At 40.9% G+C, this 18,886-nt stretch overlaps 1 protein-coding gene across 2 annotated transcripts in view; it reads left to right on the top strand.

The window, feature by feature from the left end:
* Positions 1-994: 994 nt before the first annotated feature.
* The window catches only part of CALD1 (caldesmon 1), a 120,394-nt gene continuing 102,502 nt past the window's right edge, over positions 995-18,886 (top strand). For both annotated transcript variants that reach the window (XM_032305844.1, XM_032305849.1), the window contains exon 1: positions 995-1,084. The gene's annotated coding sequence lies outside the window, so the exon portion shown is untranslated. The remainder of the gene's footprint in view (positions 1,085-18,886) is intronic.

Below are 18,886 nucleotides of genomic sequence, written 5' to 3'. Positions count from 1 at the left end.
CCAGATTTGCTGACGAATCTGTGAGCCCCTCAAGGTTCCCTGATCCTTAGTCTGCAAAACAGCCTTCCTCAGATGGATACAAACCATAAGTTAACATGCTAGGCAGCTTTTCGTTTCGTTTTGTTTCGCTTTGATTTGTCTTGTTTTACCTGTGAAAACTGAAATGAGGATCTAGGAATCCAGATCCAGGTTCTAGCATGAGATTCCAAGCCAGTTCCTTCACCTCTGTGAGCTTCTGTTTTCTTCCAATGCCCAGTGGCAGAGGCTGGGGATGGATGAAAGCAAGCTATATTCTTAAGGTCCCCTTCATTTTCTTTACAATCCAATTCATTACTCGATTAAAGGCAAACATTAAAAGCGTAAAATTGCATTTCATACTCATACTTATTAGAAGTCCTTGTTGCATCATGTTGGGAAAGGTTTAAGGGTGTGATGGTGATTTACTGTCACAGTTATTATTTCTCTGGTCTTTTCTAATGTTTAATATTTATTGCTGTATTTCAAGTACAAAAGAGTCAACTCTAGATTATCTACTAGTACATTTCTATCATCGTAATCCTCTAGACTCTCTCCTACCAATTACTCAAGTTCCTGAACATCATCAACAGAAGACTCTGGACAAAGCAAAGGGTCCAGATGGTCTTTGAGAGTCTGAAGCTTGGGAGGATTGAGGTTTGGGCTTAGAAGGTGTCCTTAACTATGTTCCAAAGCCTTTGTCTTTGATTATTGGCATTTGTAGTACTCCCTGTTCTGTCTTAACTGTACCACTTTCTCTACCCCATTATTTACAATAAGTTAGGGGTTGACACTGGAGTCATTATATTCATTTTCTTTAAAATCCAATTGCACAACATCCATCAGTGCCTTATTTCCCCTTTAAGGTCCTAACTTATAATAAAACCTGAGTAAAAAATTATGTTTTAAAACATACAGATTACATTAACTAAAATTCATTCCATTTAATCATGTTTCCATTCTCCTTTTATACCAGCTTTCATTAAAACATTTTAAGATCCTTCAATCAAATTCTACAAGGATTGGTGATCAACCAGAAGGCTCAGAAGCGACATCTGATTGTACACCTGTGAGTAGCATTTATATTATTGAGGGGGAGGGGAGGCTTTCTTTTTAGCAATTACATAGCCACTCTGTGCCTGATTTTTTAAATTCTTATGCCTAAAGATGCACTGTGAGAAGCCAGGCCTTCTGCTGTGCTCCTCATAGCTTATTTACCAATTAATCTATCAAGTTTGGAAGAGCTTTTTTTTTCTGCTTTGTAATTTGATTTCTTGCTTTATTTTTTCCCACATATATAATACCTTAAGTACAACAGTCCCAGATCAATAGTAATGAAATCCTCACTTCCTGCAGAGAATGCTGATGACTTGAGGGACTGGGGAGATGATGAGTCAGTCTTCCCCAGGGCATAAACTCACCTTTGCACAGACGCTGGTGATTTCAGGGGCAATAAGTACTTTTCACTGCCCGTGAGCCCTCCTCAGCCAGAAGGAGAACTTCCACAGGCCAAAGGTCTGCTGGGGAGCAGAAAGAGGGGATTTCAGAAGGGAGAGGATGTAGAAAATAAAGGAAACTTTATTGGTTCACAGTGTTGCCCAGGCTGGCACCGGTAGGAGGGAAAGTTTTTGAGGAATTTAGCGTGGTTCCCAGGCAAGTGTTATTTCCGGATTATATCCCTTGCACCCTGTATTAGTTTGCTCGGTTGCCATAGCAACATACCACAGACCGGGTGGCCTAAACAACAGAAATTTCCCCACAGTTCTGGAGGCTAGAAGTCTGAGATCAAGATGTCAGCAGGGCTGGCTTCTCCTGAGGCCTCGCTGCTTGGCTTGCAGATGGCTGTCTTCTCCCTGTGTCTTCACGTGGCCATCCTCAGCGCGCACACATGTTTGCATGTTTGGTGTCTCTCTCTCTGCCCGTTTACTCTTCCGACAAGGACACCAGTCATTTCACATTAGGGCTCACCCTAAACACCTCATTTTTAGTTAATCACCTCTTTAAAAACTCAATCTTCATATACATTTATGTTTTAAAGTCCTGGGGGATAGGACTTGAACATATGAATTTGGGGCACTGTAATTCAATCTATAACGCCCCAGCATCCTTTGTTTCTAATATGCAGATTTCTGGTTTATTGAAGATGCACTTCCCTCTGATTCTCCTCACCTGACTTCCGTAGCATGGACATCACTCTGAGAACATTTGGTTGTGCTGTGATGTGTTGTAGTCCTTTGTGTGCAGCTCTCATTTTCCAATAACATAGTGTTATTTTTAAAATTGAAGAGTATGCCTTTTACGTGTCTCACAGGTATAGGTAAGTAAGTTTTATATATAGTAAGACATTTAATATTTATTGAATGAATGAATACATAGATGCTTAGATATAGCCTCTGAACTTACAATTTATTTGCTCTAAGACTGTGCAAATGATAACTATTAGTGGTACTTTCTCCTCATTTGCTGCCCAAGTGGAAATGAACATTGGAGAGGGACTGAAAGAAAAATATGATTAGCTGACCCCAGGAGACTTACCTCTCTCTTCAAAAAAGTAGGAGACAGTAAATAGCACGAGCCTGCCCCAAGATTCCATCACTCTTCCATGAGAGCACTGTTCCAGAGATAGGAGGGAAGACTGATGAGTTTAGATTGGGATTTACTGAGTGTGAGGACTTGTGGGACTTCAAGGGCATACTCCAGTCTGAAGGCAGGTGAGAGAGAGCTGGAGACAGATGTTCCCTGTCAAAACCTCTGCTTAAGAATTAGAAACAGAGGGCGCCTGGGTGGCTCAGCGGGTTAAAGCCTCTGCCTTTGTCTCAGGTCATGATCCCAGGGTCCTGGGATCGAGTCCTGCATCAGGCTCTCTGCTCCGCCGGGAGCCTGCTTCCTCCTCTCTCTCTGCCTGCCTCTCTGCCTACTTGTGATCTCTGTCTGTCAAATAAATAAATTAATTTTAAAAAAAAAGAATTAGAACCATGAGAATGGAGGATGTCATCCAGAGAGATTGTGTGGAAATAGAAGAGCAATGTTTCCAAAATGCCACCAGAAATTGTATGCAGAAGGTTTTCTTGGTAAATTACAGAAGAACCCTCCTGTGAAAAAGAAATCCACATGCTACCTCTAATGAGGGTTTGTAAGAACATATATATTAACTGATATATGCCTACCTATTTCTCTCTCATTTATTTTGACCTATTTTATTTCTTCTTCTGTCCTCTCCTTTGGGTCTATGCCCAAACCATTACTGTGGGGCTTGCCCTCCCCAACTTTGCCAACATCTAGCTAACTATATCCATGAGCTTGTGTTTGACTCCCCAGGTTTCTGCCAATGGGGTCTCACACCTCAGTCCTTCCTTTGTGGCCATTCTCTTCCATCAGCCAATCAGAGCTGATCAGACTGGACAGTAGGGGAGCCTTGGGATTAGATTCCTCAATGTCCAGAGAGACAGAAAGTAGATCCTTCTCAGGGTCAGGTGCATCTTGTCTACACAGCCAGTAAAGGACTCAGTAGGGGGGAGGGGGCCACTTTCACACTGATCTCCTTCCTTAGTCCATTGATACCTGCTGGTTTCCCCCCTCCTCTACCTGTGCTCTCAAGGAGGCTTTGGCAATATTTTAGAATTTCACGGCCAGATCAGAATGGGGGGTAGGGGAGCGTGGACGGGCCATGATGGCCATAACAATCTTCTCCTAAGCCCCACCAGCAAATGTCATTTCTCACAGGACCTGTTCATCCCAGCACCAGTTTCCTTAATTTTTCCTGCTTTCTTTGATACAAACAAAAGAAAGACAGATATTTATTCATTTCTTCTATTTTTTGAAGTATTACTTTTCTTCCTTTGAATTCTCTCCTTGCAATTTTTTTCTTTTTTTCTCCTCTCTTAGTTCTCTTTCTTTAGCAGAACCTTGATTTTTCCTTGGATTGTCTGATTATCAGTGGAAGAGGCTTTCTAAGGTCTGGAAACTTCCTCCTTGTCTACACACCCCACCCATGTTCTTTAATGACTATGAGATACCAACTTTCTTGATGTACCCACACCCTCACTTCCCTCTTGGTGTTCTTTGAGGAGCCAGGAAAAAGATGCCAATTTTTATGCAGCTATCCAGAAAACCAGTGACACCTGAGTCAGTGATTTTTACTCAAATTGTTATTTACATAACATGAGAAAAGAGAAATTTTGTAGTCAAGAGAAAATAGCTCGACAATCCATGAATGGCCTAGGTGGGGTGTTCCAAATGAATGGTGGCCAGTGGCCAGCAGAGGTGCCTCCTGACTGGGTTTCATTAATTTCAGTCAGCTACAAGGTTTGGAGAGAAAGAGGATTTTCCTATGAGCATGTAAAAGAAGTGCTTTGAGTTGTAAGCCTTTGCCCTTGTTTAAGAACAGCATAAATGGGAGATTTTATAACCACTGTGGGCCAGTATTTTTGGAGTCAGTTGAAGCTCCAGATGGAGTGGAAAGAGAAGTTTCTTTTTTTCTTTCTTTTTTCTTGAGTTTTGCAGAACGAGTCTCCCTGGGTACCTTTAATAAAGTGCTCAGTCTCTTGTTTAGTTCAAGTGTGCCCAAGCTTGTTATCACAGGATCTGAAGGGGGCTTTCTTACAACTAAGAACCTTTCCTATAGATTTCTGGGTCTTGGCTCTAGAACCAGCCTCATATGTGAGAATATCTTGAATCCACTCCTTCCCCAAGAATCTCACCTTTAGGAGTCCACACTTAGGTTCTTGTCATGTGGTATAAGGAAGAAAATACACCGTGAGCCCAAGTTCGGTGAAGGCTTGAAAGGACAAGAGGAACACAGTCCCATGGTCATCTCAACATTCTGGAAACCTTCACATTAGGCAGGGTACGAGGACATTCCAGCATCACCTTATGCAGATTTTGGAACTTTGGCCAAATGATGAAGGTTTCCAGGCCAGGGAATTGCAGCTGGCTTTAAGAGGTGTCTCTGTGGAAGTATGCACTCCTGCCTAGCAAAGCTCTTAGTGAAGGGGGGTTGTACCAGGGTAGACAAACCAAGATGAGGGCCATGGAGGACAGGGTAAAACAGACAGTGGTGCCAGGAGCACTTTCTAGAAGAAAGTCTCTTCTAGAATTCCTCTTCAGACTTTTTGTTCTAATGAGTATGAGTAAAGAAAAAAAAAAAAGAATGATTGTGCTGTTCAGCAGCTTTCAACCAAAATGATCAAAAGTCTTACCTGAGTGTATAACTAGGAGTGGATATATACAGTGGAAGGACATAGACCAGGCAGCTTCTGAACTCTACTTTGGGCTGTTTAATAAAATGCAGTTGTGGATGACTTGTGCTACGTGCAGCCATACTCCAAGAGGGCTTACGTAGAACAAGCACTCACTTTTAGGGGGCACATCTGAAACAGTTTCCTTCCCACCATTCTCTATATCCCAAGTCCAACTAAATGCCAAATTAAATCTAGATATTTCTTTTTTCTGAATCGACTTTTACTAAGGAAAAGGGAGAGCTGCATTCCCTGAAACAGATATTTTGGGCCAAAATTATTACTTTCGCCTTTTTTTCCTCCTCCTTTTTCAAAACAAAATGTCTATCATTCACTCTGACACCAGCGTTTAAGAGCTGGAGACAAATGGAGTCTGAATATTCACGCCAATGTAGTACAAATGAGCTGTGATTTCAGGATGCTGGCTGTTTCTCTGACAGGAGAAAAGAGGGGTTGACTAGTTTAATATCTTTGGCTGAAAACACTTTCTTATAAAGGGATGGAGAAGGCCAACATTAATATTGAGTCCTGTTACTGAATGACCAGGGAGGCTCTATCATGGAATGGGGCATCCTCCGTCTGGGGAAAGTGTGTTGATCACACCCAGACGACGCGGAGGGGGAGCGAATTCACACACACAGGCTGAGATTGAAGGAAAGACATCGTCTAAAAACATTTTCTCCACGTTCTTCAAAGAATTCCTTCCATAAGTATATTATACCCGTGATTGTGAATATGACTCCTTCTCAGACTTACGCAGTGTGTAAACATAAAGACGTGTAATGAGAGACTCTGGGAGTACATCTGACTGCCTCCCTCAGAAGGCTGGCTAATGGTTTGGAAATAAAGATGCAGTTGTAAGTTGAAGTTTAAGGTGGAGGCTTGTGACCACCGTTCGTACCATCTGTCCTTTCTCTTGTTCCTCAAACATACATATTCAATCACTCATTAATTTACTGTTTCCGGAGCATAGCAACCTGGACCCTCTCCATCTCAGGTGCTTTGTTAGGTCTTGACTACATTAGCAATTCTACCATTCCTTCATTCTCTCCTATAAAACAGACTAATTTTTATTCAATGCAATGGAAACTTTGGTGAATCCAATGATGCACTCAGTGACATAAATTGTGATTTCCAATACTTTTGTTTTTTGTTGGCTTCATCTTGGCAAAGAGTCATAATATTTTAAAATTTCTCTGCCCTCTTGTCCACCTGTCATGCTTAATTATGTTGTTTATACACAAAACATAGCAGTGTGCTGGCTATATCTATAATCCTACTTTGCTGCAAATTGCTTTGAAGAATGATGCATAATTGTACCCAGTATTATTTGTTTCCTAAATTCTGGTTTTCAGGAAACACTTTTTAGACGGGGAACATAACTGTAGTTTCAAAGCCATCGAAAATTAAAAGCAAAGTAAGGAAACTGTGACATTTTTATGGAATGCTCAGAAGACCCTAAGGTCTTTCAGCAGAGCTGAAATTGAAGGACCCCTCCCTTGGACACATCTCTGCCACAGCCCTTCTGCTAATTTCTTTTACATTTAATCCTGTATTCTCTTTCTTAAAGAAGGCCTCCCAAACAATCTTCACATCTCACAAACATGGCTCTGCCCTGAGACTGACACAAACAGATAAACTTAGATGACTGATCTTCACGTTTAAAACTAATTACATTTTTTAAAAAGCAAAGAAATAGTCAAAGTATGAAGTACTGTATTTTATTTTTGAAGACCTTAGAATGAATTCAGCCTATTTTCTAAAGTTAATCCCACTTAAGTGAAATAATAAATCAGTTTGCCAAAACACAAATGAACATAAATAGGAGTTTCAGGGATGCCTGGGTGGCTCAGTTGGTTGGGCATCTGGCTTTGGCTCAGGTCATGATCTTGGAGTTCTGGATTAAGTCCCTCATCAGGCTCCTTGTTCAGCAGGGAGCCTGCTTCTCCCTCTGCCTTCTCCCTGCTTGTGCTTGCTCTTTCTCTCTGTGTTAAATAAATAAAATCTTAAAAAAAAACACAAAACCCACAAGCACAGGAGATTCATTTTTACTTCACTAATAAACATCATAAATGGAGCTTACCCTAACATGGAGCAGGCCAAATCCTTGGGCCAGGAAACAGCGCCTGCTAAAGGACATTTGTACAGGAGCATAGATCCTTCTAGACAATCACACAGTCATTTCATCATCAAGGTTCTTGCCAGAGTCTACCTTGTATGATCCACTTACCAGTCTTTTGAGATGAGTGTGATTAGAAGCACAGACTCTGGGGCCAGGCTGCCTGGATGTAAATACCAGCTCCATCATTTCCTAGCTCTGTGACCTTGGAGACATGACTCACCCTCTCTGGGTGAGAATTTTATAAATATCATCTAACAAAGATTTAGATTTAGATGATCTAAATCCAATTTAGATGATATCATCTAACAACCATTTAGATGATATTTATAAAATTCTGAGAACTGTGCTTGGTACAGAGTAGGTGCCATTTAACCACAGGCTAGGTAAATAAACTTCTCCAGGTGGACTGTAAGCTTGTATGGGTTCTTTTATGGGTTTACTCTTACATCCCGTCACAGGGTGTAGCCCGGCCCATGATCAGCCATTAATTCATGGCCCTATAATCAGGGGTCACAAACTGGCAACCTGAGGCGCACACTGACCTGCATATATGTACTTCTCTTGCTCAGCATGGGTTTTTTGTAGTTGTTGTTTTTTTTTAATTTGAATTTGAATGCTCTTAGAAGTCATCCATTCTTCTCCAAGTGAAGGCACCTCAGGTAATCGGAGAGAAGAAGCAGAGTCAAAGGCCCAGAGGCAGAAACAAAGGCTGTATTATTGCAGGGCAAAGGAGTGTGGCCTGGGCTGTGAGCTGTGTTTTCAAATTAAGGGCGGGGTCTGAAGAGGAGTCATGTGATGGGTGTAGGGAAGCCATTTCATGGAAGGCCCCAGGGGGATTCCAGGAACCAGGATGGTGGTGTGTGGGAAGCAGATCATTCTTCCTCACCAGACCCTTCAATGACCAAGTCATGTAAGCCTTCCCAATCATAATCCCTCACCTGCTTATTCCCCAAACCAGGAGTCCTACATGCCCAACAGCTTCCCAGACCCACAGGCTGTCACTGAACAGAGACAGTAGTAAACCTTGGGTTGCTGCTGTTTCCAGTTAAAGGCATCTTTGATTGCTCCTCCTGCTAACAAAGAATATTCAAGTTCAAGTGAAATGGCCTCTCATTTCTGGGGTCAATTCAGCCTTTCTGCTATGTAACATCTGTTTTTGAAATTCGGCTGAGACCCTGACTTAAATCCATTTAACTTAAAAAGCAGCAAGAGAACATCTTGTTTTCATGAATGTCCAGGGGCTGTGTGTCAACAAATGAAAGGTCTGTTTGTGGTATTCAAAGGGGAAAAGCTGGTTGTGCGATGTTCTGCCACTGGGGTAAATTTATTATGGACTGTTCATTTCTTGGAATCATGAAAAAACAAAGTAGTCCAGCTTTGTTTCAATCAGCAAATTTTGGCTTAATCGTGGGTGGGAAATGTGCTTTTCTTGTCAGAAGGTCACTGAGCTGGATGGTTTCCAAAAAGATGCCCTCACATGTGCCTCCTACTTCAGCCACGTGAAGTTATCTTAAGTGAATTCTCCAAATCTATATAAATTTTGGCAGACATCATCTGATAGATCATTATTTTTATATCACTTACACAGGACCTGAGGTGGGAAAGAAGGGGTGAGACTAGTTCGCCATCCCTCAAACCTGACTAAGCTACTTTATTCCTCACGCACTTATTTAGGAGAGACAAACAGAAAAAAAGTTTGATTCATCAGCACCCAGAAGAGTGAGTGTTGGCTCAAAACAGATGTCTTTATATATGTGTTTGTTTAATGAATATAAACTCTGGTCTTATGAACTCACATTCTCTTTATGAATCCTTGTCTGTGCGTGTATTAATATCATTCTTGTCTGAAAAAGCTGTTACTGCTGATGTCCTATTTCAGTCCAAAGAAAAGCATTAGGTCACTCCCGTCACTCTCTTGGAGCCGTGTGTTTTTCCTTTCTAACCCTTATCCCAATTTGTATTTTATTTATTTATTGCCTATCTCTACCATTAGACTATAAGCCCAACAAGGGCAGAGTCATCATGTTCACGGCTCATTTGCTACATCAAGCAAGGTGGCTAGTATGTGAATATTACTTCACAGTATTTGTTGATTGTTTTTCCTGATGTTTTCGTTGTGATGATCGTTGTAGAGCCTTAACCACTCTTGACTCTGTATGAATTTAATCTCAGTGAAGACAACAGGGCTTATAATACAGTTGAATATGCAGAGACCTTTTGTGTGATGACACACACTCATTTGACGCTATTGAAAGTTATGGTGGAATGGGTTAGTCTAACCATCTCTGTTTTCTCAAGTTGAAGTTTTTGAGCCACATCTGCCATTATAGCTGGCCAAGATCAGTGTCATAGCACATGGCAATAGTTTCAGGGCTTTTTTTCTCTCAAACAGTTAACTCATTCCTGGTGGTATTCAATCTATGACTTCAGCCTTATTAGCAATAAATTCTGGCCCACTGAGCTACTTGGTAAAGGCAGTACAAGTATCTGTGGTCAGAAAGAAGGCATTTTTGGTGCCCACTGGACATACAGTTTAATGTGCATATTTGTTTGTCTGGTGGTCATGTATGCCTTTCTTATGATCAAGCAAGCAGGAACACTTCAGCTTGAAGGGGGAACAAAGTAGAATCACTTGCTCCATTTTGCTTTGGCTGTCTGCATAGACAGGGCTGAAATGGGAATGATTTGTGTGTTCCAGAGGATCTCAAGAGAAATGCTCCTTCGTTTACAGGAGGTGCAATTCCACAACAGTTTCTTGCTTTGTGTACTTGAAAACATTCCCAAAGAAACAAAGTTGGATGCAGAAAAAATAATGAAAGAAGAGAAAAATAATACTCTGAATTCTGAACAATTCTGCTTTACTAGGTTGAGCTGTCTGCCAGCTGGCCACAGTGTTGACTACTTGTAATATATACTTTTGGTAGGCTGCATGTAGTTCTTGGAACTGTTTATATTAGACAGCAGAAACTTAATTATTCTAAAATTGGCAGGACTTGCTTTGGTTACTTAATACAAAATTGCTTAGTCATCTTTATACCTAGTGTGGACAGCATTGTTTGAGTGTGAAAAGCTGGGAAATGCACATGTGCTCCAAAGAGACTTTAGATCAGGTAGAAAAACAAGAAGGTATCATTTTTGCAAGATGCTTAGCAGGTGGTCGCCACATGTTTTAATTGGACAAGCTAGGTGCCTGTTGAGTTGAAGTCCTTGATTACAAGTATTTCTCCGTTTTCCTTGTGGATTTTGTAAGAAGTAAAAACGTGCTGCTGCAGCTTCCCAGACTACGTTCTTCTGCATTTTGCAAAGTGCAGGTTTCCCAGCAAGAGGGTGAGGAACGCTAGAATCAGCTGTAAGAGCAGCTTGCTTTCTCTCTGAAACAAACGAGGATGTCCTTTCAAGTTGGTTGACACCCAGGTCCTCCCTTTGCCTCTTTTGGTTTGAATACCTACCTTACCACACTGGAACTACTGCCTTCCAAAGGCAGCACAGATTTATAGAGCTCCAACAAGGAAGCAGGCAGGCAAAATGAGTCTCTTCCGAGTGGTTTAGAGTTTGAGGTGGCGCCGGAGGTCTCCAGGTTTTTCCAGGAATGCTTGTGGCAACCTCACACTCTTCCTGTGACCTGGGCTGGGACTCCTGAGAGAGATGGTGAGAAAAGATAAAAGTCCTCTTGCCAATGGGTAATGACACCAGGCTTGGGAGGGGTGGGTTCCCAAGCAAACATCCAGAACAGTGCCTTATGTTTCTAATTACTGAACATGGTTAGAGAGCAAAATCAGGCAACACTTTTTTTTTTTTTTTTTTAAGACTGATGGAAGCATTTAAATCGGCTCTGAATGTCAGTATTTTCTAATTATGATGGAGGAGTGGCAAGGAATCTCCAAAGACCTTGGCAATTTAGAGAGTTTCAGCCCAACCCTGATTCTTTTCTTTTTTTATTCATCCTATGTCTTCTTTGTCCTTCTTTCTCTTTCCATGTTCCAGAACTAGCCTATTCCCTCAGTTACAAATGCCTCATATCCCTCTCCTGAAGCCAGAGTGTCTTTCTAAGACAGGATTCTTTTCCACCAGAGGAAACAAGCACAGCTACAAATCGCAATATAAAATAGAGCTCCATAGTGAGCCTCCATCCATCCCAAGGCAGTACTAAAAGCTGGCCTGGAGACACACACGGCCTTTTGAAAGGGCCTCAGCCAAGTTCCTCCATTTACCATTTAAGTACAATGAAAGAAATGCCCTGGAATCCATTCCAATTCAACAAGTCTTCAACCTTGCTGACTATAAGAAAAAATAGTTAAGGGACTCTCAGATCGACTCCTTAATACTACTTCAAAGGATCACGAAAACAAGCAGTAACCTCAAGGAGATTACCATCTTCTAGGAAAGACAGATATGTACCTAGAAATTAAAATACAAGTCGTAGATTAAGTGCTCCAGTAGAAATCTGTAGGTATCCATACAAACTCATGTCAGTGAGTAAGTTGTTCAGGGATCCTGTAGTCTTATGCTAGTCTTAAGCCTATACCATGAGTCATTTCTTACGTGAAGAAAAGTCCAGAACTCTCCAAACTCACAACTGGGCAAACTATCATCTACATGATTCATGTGAAAGGAAAGAGGAAGCAGTCTAAGCACTTTTCAAATTATTATTTAACTTCTGTGTAAATTTATGTATTATGGCCGAGGGATCTCATGGATAATGTCCTTTGGTTTGTTTCAGAGCTTTTCATCTAAGATTATAAACTCCTAGAAGATAGCCTCTAACTTGCTTTGTAATTCTAGAACACAATAAATGCATTTGAAGATCATCATGAATAGAAGTTGAAAAATTCAGGGCGCCTGGGTGGCTCAGTGGGTTAAGCCGCTGCCTTCGGCTCAGGTCATGATCTCAGGGTCCTGGGATCGAGTCCCGCATCGGGCTCTCTGCTCGGCAGGGAGCCTGCTTCCTCCTCTCTCTCTCTCTGCCTGCCTCTCTGCCTACTTGTGATCTCTCTCTGTCAAATAAATAAATAAAATCTTAAAAAAAAAAAAAAAAAAAAGAAGTTGAAAAATTCACTAGGGAATGATTTGTCCCCAATTAATAATAGCATGTCTTTCATGTACAAACCTGTTTCCACTGGCACATGACTCTGAATTGTCTCCGGCAATGTAACTGGATATATATCCTGCCATCCGAACTGTCTGACCTTGCTAATAATACCTTGTATCAACATGATAGCTGGCTAAGGCTCTGGATCTAGATGGTGGTGGGGGAGGGGAGCTTGGGGGGGGCAGTGGGGAGCAAGAGAGGAAGAGAATCTTAAGCAGGATCCATGGCCAGCACGAACCTGACGTGGGGCTCAATCTCACGATCCTGAGATCATGACCTGAGCCAAAATCAAGAGTCAGATGCTTAACTGACTGAGCTATCCAGGTGCCCCTGGATCTAGTTTTTGATCCCTAAATTGGAAATGTTAGTTGGAAAACCAGTCACAAAGAGCCGACTCCCAGGTTGCCGATCTTTTTACAGCTGAGTAGACCAGAAAGGCCAAAGGGTTGTGCAAGTCAAATCACTATTGTGTAAAATATGGATAATCTTTGTTCCATGTTTACCGTTGGTAACCGTTGGTAAAGACCTATGAGCTCTGATCTTGTGTTGCAAATAAACCATCCGTGGTTCCTGTTACATAGTTAAAAGTGTGATCTTTCTTCAGACCCCGTCTCGGCTGCTTTTGCTTGTGCTGAGCACTTTACTTACTCGGTAGCAAGTGCTTAGTCACAGTGAGACTGTCTCACCCAGTAACCCTCTGCAGGAGAACAGAGAGGTTACTCATGAAGGAATTAAAAGAGCACATCCAGGCTTCCAGAAGCTGTCCTGTACCACAGCCCACGTATTACTACAACTCCTCTATGAGACTATCGGGTCTTTCAAGTTTGAGACCATGTCTTACACACACCGTCTTATCTCTGAGCTGCGGAACATTACTTCACACAATGCAGTCATTTCATGCAGGGAGTTAGAAGGCCTTCCGGGAGAGCTCTCTAACAGAACTTTCTGTGGTGATGAAAACGTTCTCCGCGTTGTCTTATATGGTAACCACAGAGCACTTGAAATGGGGATAGTGAAGCTGAGAAACGGAATTCTTTATTTTATTTACTTTTCATTATTTTTCACTTGAATTGTCTCACATGACTAGTGACTACCATTTTGGACAGCACAGCCATAGAATCTTAAAAACTATCTTTCACTACAGCCCTACCTATTATTGGATAGTTCTGCTGGGGCAAGGACCCCATCCTTTTACATCAGAATTAGCTTCTGTTATCAGGCATATATTTAGAAAACACATTTACACATTTCTTCTGCCAAAGAGCATTTTTGGTTCTCACACAGACACAGACTGGTAAAGAAGTTCCATCTTTGCCTCAGCGTTCTCACCTATGCCTTTGACCTCTCTCTAGGGGCCAAGAGCAGAAGTGGCCCCATGCCTGTTCTAAATTGGTATTAACCTATGCCTTTCAGTGTAGTTTCCTTGAGCTTACCAAGGAAAAGTATTTTAAACTCTGGGGGGGGGGGGCACAGAAGTAATTGTGTTCCACATTTTCACTTCTCCTCACTCTTCTCAAAATGATGTAGAGATTATTCTAAATACCAGTGGTGGTTTCCCACTGATTGGCTGTGGTTCAGGAGCTCTTGCCAAAGTTCTATACGTCTCAGTCTTCTTTCTTTAAATGGAGATGAATCTGCTTTTCCTACGAGAGGGTCAAACAATGATTGCCCTAGAGATCAGAAGTGCTCCAAATAGAGCAGAAATGTTTATGCTAACATAAGTCCCTAAATGTGTTGTCTTCCCAAGTGCTGGAATCAGTGTACATAAACACCATCGCTTCATAAGTCTTAAATGCCCAAACTGTCCAGTCTTAACTAAGGTGAAGAGAGGACACAAAGACATTGATTTTAGTCATGTTAAGTCTGTCAGTGTTTTGCAAATGGAGAAATACAAATAGAGAAAAAGTAATGATAAAAGACTGAGCAGGAATGGAGAGAAAAAAACAAAACAAAACAGGCCATAATCTGTTAGCCTGCTCTTAGTGGGGCTTCATGTTTTAGATTCCACTGACTGGAGAACAGAAACAACTTGAGAAGATAGAGCTCTTCAGGTTGATCCCCTTGATTCTTCTTCAGTGTTGCTGGTCTTGACAAATGTGCCTTGGTGATTGCATGTATTTTTTTTTTTTTTAAGTAGCACAGATTTTTGGAACAAGATGGTGAAGGTTGAGCTAAAGTTAAGTCCAAACTGTATGTTACAATCCATGTGTTTATTTGGTTTTTGAGTCCCAAATGAACTATTCTGTTCAGAAAAGAGCAAAGCAGGTTGATAAATTGAATTTTTTTAAAAAGGACAAAAGTTCATTTTCTGCAGTCAAAGAGAAAACACTGCCAGATTTACTGTGTAACTACTGCAAATGTGGGTTTATATAACTTTTGAGATTCATATATAGTCTTTTACCAAAGTCTTTAATTCACTTTGCAAACACTGATCAGTCAATAAAATATAGAGATGAATCAGCTGGAATTACATTTTCCATACTCAGAATGGTAAAATCTAGAATAAAAATCTGATGGTTCAAATCAGCTATAATTCCTGGGTGCCTACTATGTCCCGATAGTGAAGAGATTTTTAAGCAATGGTTATCTATATTCATAAGTGGCCTTAAGAATGAAAATATACAGAAAATATGATCTCAAATAAAATATTTAAATACTAGTTAGAACAATCGAGCAGTGGCAAAGCAGTACATTTATTAATTACCAAAATAAATGATAGATGTTTGAGGAGAGAGATAGTCACTTCTAAGCTAGAGTCCTCAGGAAAGCCAAAATGAAAAAGTGAAATCTGAGCTAGGAATTCATGACTAAATAGAATATGGACAGTGAAATGGGGAGCCCATTCCAGATGGATGCGATGTGTGAATTGCAAGTGCAGAGAAGGAAAATTGAATGACGTGGTTGAGAAGCAATAAAATAGTTTTATCTAGGATGCCATCAGACAATGTGCTTGGAAAGAAAGTTAATGCTTTCTAAATTAAAAAATCAGAAGAGCATGTACTTGGATATCATTTAGACCTGAAAAGGAGGAAACATGGACATATCATGTTTGATGCATCCATCTTTGCTGGATGGGAGAGCAGGCATGGAACCATAGTATTACATAGAGTAGGATGAAACCTTGGACCTTGTCTAGTCCAAGCACCTCATTTCACATTCCTAAGTCTGAGTCCAGATCACTGTTTGCCAAGGGTTTGTGGAGAAAGACAACCGAAGGATTGAAGTGAGTGAAGACCATTCGAAGGGCAGAGGTGAGGAATCCTGCGGGAGATGTGACACCCAGGAATCACCCAGTACATGTAGGTTGGAGAGAAGCATCACTTAGCCACAGTGAGCACCCAGCTGAAATTCACACAGAACTTTGAGGCAGGGAAACATGGATCCTCCCACAAAGCCCTGAATCTCAAGAATAAAACCAGAATACAGCTCATAGTTGTGATCCAAAATTGAAGATGGGTATGATAGACCTGGTAGAAGTTTAAAGTAACAAGAAAGTCTGAAATACAAGTTCTAGGAGGACAGGGGCCTTTTCAGTCTTGTTCACTGTTTTATCCCCAGGGCATGTGATAAAACTTGGGACCACAGTAGGTGCTCAGTAAATGCTTATTGCATATTGATGGTATACATGTGTTTTTGGTGGGACTTCACTGAATGAAATTTGCAGTGGGTAAATAATGGTGACTAGTCAGAAAGATCTGTATAATAATGGTATGGGCCTTAAAACATTAGGGTTCCTTGCAATAAAAGAAAAATAGTTAGATTGGGGATGAAGTTATAGTGGTCAGAAGAGGAAGGTATATGATAAGGAAGGTGCAGTGCAAGAGAAGAAACTCTAATATGACAAAAGTATGCAGTGATACTGTCCAGAATCCGAGCATCCTGGTTTATGAGTATTATAAAGAAGTAACAAAAATAAATAAATAAATAAATAAATAAAAGTAACAACAAAATAATAGAGGCTTAATCGATATCTGCAAGGTTTAATTTAATTGAGATCTCTGAGATGTGATAATTCTGTTATTTAAACCAAATGGGTGTACAATTGTAGAGGCATGGTAATTTTGAAGATCACTTCTTACCTAAGTTTATATGATCCAATGAATTAGACCAAAGGTCACTGACAATAGTCTTGTCAGAACTTTCCCAGGGCACTCTCATTTATTTCCTGAAAGGGGAAACAATTCCTAGAGGGAAATAATGGATTAGTCCAAGAATATTATAGTGGTTAAAAGCACACACTTTGAAATCTGCAAAACAGGGATTTTAATAGCTACTTTACAGGTTTATTATGTAGATAAAATAATTTAACATATTTTTAAATGGCCCAGCAGAGCTGTCAAGCCACAAAAAAAAAAAAAAAAAAACATAGAGGAAACTTAAATGCCTATTGCTAATGCAAAAAGCCAGTTTGAACAGGCTATATACTGTATGATTTCAACTATATGACATTCTGGAAAAGGCATAGTTATTACAGAAACAGTAAAAGGATCAGTGGTTGCCAAAGGTTGGGGCAGGGGAGGGAGGGAAGGGTGAGGAGATGGAGAACAGGGGCTGTTCAGTGCAGGGAAACTGTTCTGATACTATGATGGTTGATACATGATACAACATCAGGTGTGGAACCTAATGTGATCTATAGATTTTAGTTAATAATAATGTGTCAGTAGTGGTTCATCAGTTGTAACAAATGCACTGCACAGCTACAAGGTGTGAATTAGGCTGTACTAGTTTTCTAGGGCTGCCATAACACAGTACCACAAAAGGAAGGGCTTAGGACAGCACAAGCATTGTCTTCAAAGTTCTAGAAGTTAGACATCCAAAATCAAGGTGTCATCAGGGCTCCCTCTCACTAAGCTGTTCCATCTCTCTCTCTCAGCTCTGCCCTCTGCCTTCTCCAGGCATTCTCCCTGTGTCTTTACACTGTCTTCTCTCTGTGTATGTCTGCTCCTGTGTCTAGATTTCCCTTCTCTATGAGAACACTAACAATATCAGATTAGGGCCCACTCATCTTAGCTTGACTTAGATCTACAAAGGCACTCTTTCCAAATAAACTCATATTCTGAGGCTTTAGGTCTTCAATATATTTTTTAGGGGTGGGGTTACATAATTCAGTATGAACATAAAGGAAACTGGGCAGGGGAGAGGAAAGGATGGGAAATCTGTACTTTCTGTTCATTTTGTCTTTAAACTTGAAACTATTCTAAGGAATGATATCCATTCATAAAAAAAAAAAGTAAGAAAAAACCCAACACATTGTACATATTCAGTAAACGTTAGAGTCTTCTGGATGCTGCATTAACTTCTCCAGTGTCCCTGACACAATAGATTTTATTCTTGATGCATTCCAAGATGAGCAGTAACATTGCCCAAAGATCCCAAGGCTTTCCCCAACCCATTCATTGTTCAGTTTGTGATGATTTGAAGGTAGATAGGACTTAGTTTTCTCCCTGGCTTCTCATCATAATAACTGAGTGGTAGATTAGAAAGCTGTCTGCTCACAGTGTTCTCCTGCCCTTAACTGGATTTTGTGGTGTCATTACCAGAAGGAAAGGGCTGCATGTTAACTGATTTGGAATCTGTAACACTGACTTATTTCTTAACTACAGCAGCATAGATTGTGCCCTGTCTTAAGAAAATCTAGTATTTGGGGGCACCTGGGTGGCTCAGTGGGTTATAAAGCCTCTGCCTTTGGCTCGGGTCATGATTCCAGGGTCCTGGGATCGAGTTCCGCATTGGGCTCTCTGCCCAGCAGGGAGCCTACTTCCTCCTCTCTCTCTCTGCCTGCCTCTCTGCCTACTTGCGATCTCTGTCAAATAAATAAATAAAATCTTAAAAAAGAAAGAAAGAAAGAAAGAAAATCTAGTATTTGGGAGCCGTTAATGAAAAGACACAGGTATCCTAGCTAATGATTCATCAGCAGAAGTCATGTCGGAGTCTTTTCAATAGCATGACTACGATCCTCCCTTACAATACAAAAATTTAATTTTTCTCATAAAACTTTCAAGAACCCCTTTGGTGAGTGCTGTGAAGTGTATAAACCTGGTGATTCACAGACCTGTACCCCTGGGGATAAAAATATATGTTTATAAAAAATAAAAAATTAAAAAAAAAAACTTTCAAGAACCCTTCTGTCACACTGATGGGTATATACCTTCCCCAGCGTATACTTCTCTTCAGGCTAACCTGACCATTTGTGACCCTCTAGAGCTCCACAGTTTACAGAATCTCTTTGCCTTGACATTGGTTGAGAGTTTGTTTCCCAACCAGTGTTGCTGGAAGAGACTCAGCATTGACTGAGGGTAGGGGAGGAAATGAGAGATTAGGAGCTGGGGACATGGAAGCCACTGCTCCCCAGTAAAGGGGGGAAAATCACTTACAGTCTCCCCAGACATGGCTTGCCTTAATAGGACAGTGCTAGAGAAGTTT

This window comes from Mustela erminea, chromosome 11, assembly GCF_009829155.1.
Source record: "Mustela erminea isolate mMusErm1 chromosome 11, mMusErm1.Pri, whole genome shotgun sequence".
Taxonomy (NCBI): domain Eukaryota; kingdom Metazoa; phylum Chordata; class Mammalia; order Carnivora; family Mustelidae; genus Mustela; species Mustela erminea.
The sequence above is the reverse complement of the archived record's forward strand: the minus strand, read 5'-3'. Positions and strand labels throughout refer to the sequence as shown.